This window comes from Rhinopithecus bieti, unplaced genomic scaffold (assembly GCF_001698545.2).
Source record: "Rhinopithecus bieti isolate Rb0 unplaced genomic scaffold, ASM169854v2 scaffold_70066, whole genome shotgun sequence".
Lineage (NCBI taxonomy): Eukaryota > Metazoa > Chordata > Mammalia > Primates > Cercopithecidae > Rhinopithecus > Rhinopithecus bieti.
Genome location: NW_016826556.1, coordinates 202,106 through 210,550, shown reverse-complemented (window position 1 = coordinate 210,550; position 8,445 = coordinate 202,106).

The window sequence follows — 8,445 nt, the reverse complement described above, 5'->3', positions numbered from 1 at the left end:
GGGGGATGGGGGTTGGTGGGCGGAAAGCGGCCGGAGGCAAGCTCCACTAGCATGTCCAGCCAATGCATGGAAACCCTGCTCTTGTCCTCGCTCACCTTCCAGTAGCTACCTCCTATTCCCTGTACCCGGTCACTTTGACATTTTCAAATTTTACTATGGCTATAGTACTGGAAGACTTTTACCTTTTTTTTTTTTTTTTTCAATTTCCAGAGAAAATTACAACAACCTCTCCAAGTCCAATAAGGTCCAGCAGAAAGTTATTTTCGAAAAGGATTACAGGAAGAACGATTTTGCATATTTTAGACGAACAAATTGAAGAAAATGTTATTCTAGTTGCCTAAGGCTGCTTTATATTCACATTGCTCAATCTCCTCTTACTTGAAACAATTCTAAAAATCTCACTGAAACTAAGCGAGGGTATGGACTGCACAGGAGTTGGAAGGAACACAAAGAATTGGGTCGGTGAGCATCAATCTAGAATTTCGGAAGGAAACCACTTTATTCCCCCTAAATCCACAGTGAAGGAAGAAAAACAAACATCCCAGAGTTTTGAAACACGTCCCAAAGATTGGAGAATGTTTTGTCTTTTCTCTATGTCTGAAAAGTTGTCATTTACAGGAGGGTGGTACTTCTCAATCGCCTGAGATTGCCTCTTGTTTCTACACTGAAGCAGAAAGTAAAACACAGCTAAATTTGATCCCCTTTACTCTCCCTGCCATTCAAACCACCAGCACATTAACAAGGTTGAAGAAGTTAGATTTTGATTCAGAGCCTTGGGAATGGGCTACAGGTTGAGAAAATTCTCTTTCCTTCCCACTGGAGTCCTCTTCCTCAAGAAGAGACTGAAAAACAAACAGTGAGATGTCCCTGAATTTGGGCCCCAAGCCCCGAGTGAGATAAACTGTTCCCAATTGCGTGGAATTGGCTTTTAACTCTCTAATTGGGCAGAAGGAGCATCAAAACTTCTCTTTGAAATGAATTTCACTTTATGATCGATTAATGGCAATTTTTGAACTGCTAGGAAGGAGCTACATGAAAGTAAATTCCACTAAAATTTCTTTTTAATATCCTAGTTTTATTCTGCAATTCTAACAGTATCTATACTGTGAAAATAAAGACAACTTTAGTCTTGAAGTTAATAAGTGAAATTAAATCACTTTAGCAAGAGTAAATGTTTCAAGATAGAATCTTAATGAAATACTTGTTTTCTCTTCAGAAAGGTTTACCTCTCACTTTTGTAAACTAGCTGATTTCATTATCTCTGAAATCTGTCATTTGTGTCATCTCATTCTGAAAACTGCAAAGACACTACTTAGCAAGGATATATGAATAGAGCTGATTTGGAGAACTGACTTGCAGCCAGCCAGGGCCTTCCTTGCCAGTGGTTTATTTAAATCATGGGTTGGCATTTCATGCTACCTTATTCTGCCAACCAAAGGGGATAAACACAATGGTAACCTCAGAGATTTTCCCCCACAAACTCATTTTTTCATGTTTTACTGACAGGAGTTGTGTTTGGATTTGGGAGAGTAGCTGAGAAGGTTTTGTGGATTCAAGATGTTAATAATATTAGTTAAAAACATTTCTGTAAAAAGTGGGGTTTTCAGGCATGATCTGTTACTTAGGAATAATACTCTAGTAATGGACTACATGGTGATTTAATTTTAAAGAAAAAAAGGGGGAAATAGAGAAATCTACATATCCTGAAGCCTCACTAAAAAACTAAGTGGGGAAGAATTACAGTTTGACTTAGTGAAAAAAATAAGTAAAAGATGGTTCAGTTATTTTCATACAACTTTAAGTAGGTCTTAACAGTGCTTCCAGGTAAAATCTTTCATAGTCAGTTCAAATGAATAGATAAAGTATTGACATACTAGATGATCTATTAAAGGAAATGTCCGACTTTTCCTTCTTACATATTTAAACCTATTTTTATGTTATGTACATGTCAACTTTAGCTTTGGTGAAATAATTACAATCTGAATTTAGTTTATCTTGTATCACCTTACATTTGTGGCCCATTCTAAGACTGGGGGAATATAACTAAAACCATATTCATCTTTTAGAAATGAGTTCTTTTTAATGAGTCTTTATGAAATGGTTATATAAAGATAAGATTGTACACATTCAATTCATATGACCCAATCCTTTAATAATGGTAACATATAAATAGCAAAAAAGGAACACTTAAAATAGATGTGTGTCAAATATTTTGCCTTGTCATTTTTTACAAGAGAGAAAAAATTAGAAGGAATTTTACATTATATAAGATATACTTGGATATGCATAACTAAGTCTGAGAGCACATATCAATTATTTCTTAATAGGAAGAAATTGCCTTTCATCTCTGCTTTGCCTGGAAAAGTAACTCTAATTGCTTATAATTTCTGATGCTATCATTTGGTTTCCTTTAAAGATACACAGTTTGGAGAAAACCTCATAACTAACATATTGTGAAACTGCTTTTGTAAAATATAGGGATATAGAGGAATTTATGGATTCAGAAAGTGGAAGTAGACTAAAGGATTTAAACTGTTGACTTAGATATTTGACAGTGTTGGTGTTGATCCATTCTCAAACTTCTGTTTATAAACTTGATTTCAGGAGGATGCTGAAGGGATTAAAAGAAGACCAGAGCAATAACAGACCGAAGGTGAAAACATCCGAGTGTGGTGTCCTGTCACTCGTATCAAGAGCTCTTAAAACAGCTTTTGAAAAATTCTCATGGGAAGTTTTCCTTTGCATGCATGGAATAATTTTTAGCATGGACTGCTACACTGTCATTGTTTATTTTATTTATTTGGCACTTAAAACATAATAAAAAGAAGTGCTGAATGGAGGCAACCATATGAACACATTAGAAAGAAACAAAGGTCCTTTTTACATTGGAAAGCAGACCTCAAAGCTATGGAGAGTTACCTCGGCGAAAGGAAGTGCAAATAGTATTCGTCAATTAAGGCACTTTTAGTTTTTGTTCTTAACTTCATACTATAAATGCTTCACATCATATTTGAAGATGAAAATTCAGTTGTGGACTATGAAATTAAACCTCCCCAGGTGGTATTATTGTTTCATCTTTCTTTAGGAGAAGGATGAGACAACCAATTTTTAAAGTAATTAAACTCACAGTATTATCCAACAAATTTAAAACATTGCAATGTAAATTTTAAAAAATTGTATGTCATTTTATATAGCTCATGCAGTGTACTGTCACAGTGAGTCAGAGTGGAAATTTGGCAGTTGTCCAGATAATTCGAAAAATAAAACAGCTAAATATGACCATATAATAAATAATACTGAACAACTCAGGTCTCAGAGTACGCTTTCACTAAGAAAAGTTCTTCCCATTTAGTAAATTATTGCCTATCCTCCTAAGCATAGCTAATTCTTTCTTCAAACACACGTGTGCTCAGAATATAGTCATGACCTTAGTCGTGTTTATTGGTATTTGGAAATATTTTAAGAAGACAGTGATTCTCAAGTGCTTCAAAATGACTACATATTTTTACCCCTGAGCTTTCTTTTTCTCTGTGGATATTCAGTGGCAAAATAAATTAACACTGTAATCTGTATCAATTTATATAACTTTGCCCCTGTGTTTATGAGGGAGTGGCTATTACCAGGCAATTAATGCCTTTTATTATTTTTGGTAATGAATGTGGTAAAACATCTTTTCAGTAATACAACGTAATAGCTCAATTATGAAACAACTATTGTCTTTAGAAAAACAGGCTGTATCTGTGCATTTAAAGTGAAGTGCTATGGGGGTGGGAGATTGAGAAATGTTGGTCAAAGGACACAAAAATCCACTGACAGGAGCTCAAGAAATCTATTGTATGTCATGGTGACTATAGTTCATAAATTGTACTTAAAAGTTGCTAAGGGAGTGGATGTTAAGTGTTTTCACCCTCTAAAAAAATCATAAGCATGTGAGGGGATTGATATATATGTTAATTAGCTAGACTTCGTTATTCCACTAGTATACACACATAAATATATACAATTTTTATTTGGTAATTAAAATATAATAAAACAAAGTGCTAAATTGAGGCAACCATACCAACAAATTCAAAAGAAACAACTACGCTTTTTTACCTTGGGTAGCAGACCTCAAAGCTATGGAGAATTACCTCAGCAGAAAGGAAGTCCCAATAGTAGGTGTTAAAAAGAAGACATGTCAAAGCACATGTTGTCAAATAGTTATGTAGGCGAGTAACTGGAGAACTGGAGAGAACCCCCAGGTTTTAAAAGTGGAATGGAAAGAGGGAAACCTGGTGCTGATTGCCACCTTTGAAGCACACAAAGTGGCAGACCTGATCCCTGGATGCCCAGAGCTCTAAAGGTCACATATTTTGGAAACTCAGCCTACTGGTCTCATTTCATGGGACATTGCCCTACCTTCTCTGGGAAAGCCCTACGGCTTCAACCAGATGAAATGATCTTAGCTACTTTCTTAAGAAGGTAGGAGCCTGAAGAATACCATGGAAAGGATGATGAACTGGATATCAATACCCTCGGTTCGAACCCATGGTGAGAAGCAGAGTCACCCTTTTAGCCCTCAGTTTATTCATCTGTGCAATAAGGAAACAGGACTAGATGATCTCTACAGATGTTTATGGCACCAGACTCTGAAACTGGAAATTTGAAAGTAGTATATAATGTTTGCAAACATTTCTGACATGAGGGATATTTTCAACCTGAGATATTTCTTGAAGAATAGCATATTATGAACTTTACTGGAAAACCAGTAATTCTATGGGGCATATTATTAAAGGCCTGGCAGTAATAGCCAGAGATTCTTTAGAATTCCAGGGAAGTGTAACTCTAAAAGGAGCCATGTTTTCCAAGCTTCAGCGAATGAAGTTGAGATCTCTCATATCCATTTTCAGAAACCAAAGTGTCCATGTGTTTTATGTGGGCTTGAGTCAACATGGTATGTATATCTAGTGGCTGCTCCTTGAGAAATAAAAGTTCAACCTTTCTAACTTTCATGAGACTAAGAACAAAAGATACCCATTCTTATATTTAGTAAAGTTGGGGCTTCAAAACTAGAACTTTTTCATGTTCATCTATTATATAGTTCATGTATATTTCAATGTGCAGTAATATATAGCCTATTTAATAGAGGAAATTACTAGCATTATTAATTACAACATCCTTTTTGGTGATTAGGATCCCCAAACCCTCCTGCCTAGGATAGGTGAATGCTTAAATAATAGATTTCTGGAAAAAAAAGAGCAATAATACATATTTTGTTAGGGTTCTTAGCTTAGTCAGAAATGTTGTTACTTTGTTTATTCTAAAGAATATTTGAAAATCATTTTTTTGCAGAGCTGACAGTAAATTTACCATTAGACTCACCCATTTTGTTTCAAACCTGTGGAAATAAATAAAATGTAGAAAGAGACAACCAGAAAACATGACTAGACCCCCCAAACTAGGTAAGCATTTTGAAGCAAAAAATTTAAAAGCCCATTTTAGGCTGCTATAACAGAGTAACACAGACTGAGTAATTTATAATGAACAGAAATTTATTTTGCTCATGGTTCTGGAGGCTGGGAAGTCCAAGGTTGAGGGGACACATCTGGTGAGGGCCTTCCTGTTGTGTCATGAGATAGCAAGAGGCATCACATGTTGAGAAAACATGTGAGAGCTGAACTCCTCCTTCATAAGGACATTACTCCCTTGATAATGGCATTAATCTATTCACGGGGGTTCTGCACTCATGAATAGATTAATGTCATTAATCTGTTATGGAAGAAATGTCCTTATGAAGGATGAGCTCAGCTCTCACATGTTTTCTCACCATATGATGCCTCCCACCATGTCATGTAGGAGGCATGACATGGTGTGAGGCATGCAGAGCCCTCATGACCTAATCACCTTTGAGAGTTCCCATCTCTCAATACTGTTGCTTTGGGGATTAAGTTTCCAACATACATGAACACATTCAAACCATAACAAAAAGACACAAAGTGATAAGCAGAGCTGGTACCACGGGCTTGCTGGGCTCTGGGCTGGAAGACGGCCATAAGGCTTTGGACTCTTATAGGGGAATATGACTAAAAGTCCTGAGCTGGGCTCGCTTAGTGAAAGGCTTGTCTGCGGCTCTCATGCCTACACAGGAGAGTGAAAATGATTACTGTTGACTTGCTGCCCTGATTATATCTTTATTAAAGCTTTTGCCCTGACCAAGCAGGAGGAAAAAGCCAGACTCATGACCAAGAACTGGGCTCGATGGTCCTCTGACTTTGTACTGGCATTGGCATTATCTCTGCTATCACAGCAGAGCAGGAGCTCTGAAATACACACACAAGAACAGGCAGTGGACTGAGACGTGTGCATGTGGTGATGGGAGGGACAGGTGCAAACGGAAAAGTGTTAGCAGGGAAGATAAGGGAGTAATTGCTTATATACCAAAATACATTGTTATTATTTAGTCAGAATTCACCATGGAAGTAAGGATACCTCCCAAAACAAATATATGTCAAATCAGGGTTCTCTCAACAAGAAAGAAGGGAGAATGACATTGGGTAGACAACTAGAAGTATCTTATACAAAATAATGAGGCATTTAAAAATCATAGTATTTCATTCAAAATACAACATATACATATTGTTCCACAGAGAAATTTTATCAAATCCTTTTTTTAACAGAGTGTTTGAGACACTAGATAACCTTACTAACAAAACTGGACAAAGATATGATAAGAAAATGAGGTTATTGACCAGATCATTTGGAAACATTGATGAAAAAAAATCTTCAATATATTTCAGTCTGTATTAGTCCATTTCCATACTGCTATAAGGAAATACTGAGACTGGATAATTTACAAAGAAAAAAGGTTTAATTGACTCACAATTCTGCATGACTGGAGAAGCCTCAGGTAGCTTACAATCATGGCAGAAGGCGAAGAGGAAGCCAGACACGTCTTAACATGGCGGCAGGAGTTGGGGGCGGAAGTGCCCCACACTTTTAGACCATCAGCTCTCATAAGAATTTACTCACTATCATGAGAACAGCAAAGGGGAAACTGCCCCCATATTCCAGTCAGCTCCCGCCAGGTGCGTCCACACTTGGGGATTACAATTTGAGATGAGATTTGGGTGGGGACACAGAGCCAAACCATATCACAGTATAATTTAGAAAAAAGATACAGGTAGGAGGGATTTATCCTAGAATTGAAGTTAAGGTCTATCAATTAAAACATACCACCTTAGCAGATAAAGGGAGAAAAAAAATACATGATCTCAATGGATGTAGAAAAAGCATTCAATAAAATTCCACCCTCATTCATTATGAAAATCAAAATAACCAATGGACACATATACATATGTAACAAACCTACATGTTCTGAACTTGTACCTGGAACCTAAAGTAAAATAATTGAAAAAAAAAAAAAGAAAATCCAAATAGATGGAATCTTCCTTAATTTGATTAAGTGTAGTCATCAAAAATCTGCAGAAACATACACAACGGATAAATTTTAGAAGCTTTCCCACTGAAGACTAAAGATAAAGATGTCTACTATAGTTACTCCTCACAAACATTATTTTGTTGGTCCTAACCAGTCTAACAAGACAAAAGGGGAGAAAAAGTCATGAGCATTTGAAAGGAAGAGGCCAAATATACTTATTTGTTATCAGTATGATTATATACTTAGAAACCTTCAAAGAATTTGTAGACATTGAAATAAAACTACTAACAGAGATCAGCGAGATTGCTAGACTCAAGAGATCAACTTAAAACAATTAGTAACCTTAATATACTAAGTAATAATAACTTAGAAAATGTAATAGGAAAAGATCCCAAATATTACAATGTATGCAGAGATAAAATATGTTCAAGATTATGAAATAAAATTATGAAATATTATATAAGGCCACATAAATGACCTGAATAAGTATAAACAGATATCACATTATGGATGGAAACAGTTAACATTATAAAAATAGCGATTTTCCATCAATAATTTAAAATCCAATTTCATTTCAATCAACATCCCAACAAGAGGTTTTTCATCAGATTTGACAAGGTGATTCTAAAATTTCTTTAGTGGAACAAAGACTTAAGAATAATTAAGACAATTAAGAAGCATGAAGTATCTTCTTTGTGCTTCTTAATTGTCTTAGAGATTGACACATTTATAAAGTCATAGTAATTTATACAAAATGACATTCATATTATAGACCAATGAAATAAGAATATACAACCTAGAAACAGATCTATATCAATGTAGAAACAATAAAAGGCAGAGGTAATATAAGATGCAGAAATAGGATCACCAAATACATGGTGCTGGGATGATGATTTTTCCTGCCTTTATTTCAGTAAAATTGCTAATTAGGTTGTTATGAAGATTTTAACGTAATTTATTTTCTATTAATAATGTCAAACTGCACAACTTTTCTTAAGTCATTGTAGTTCTTTCATAGTTTTTACTAG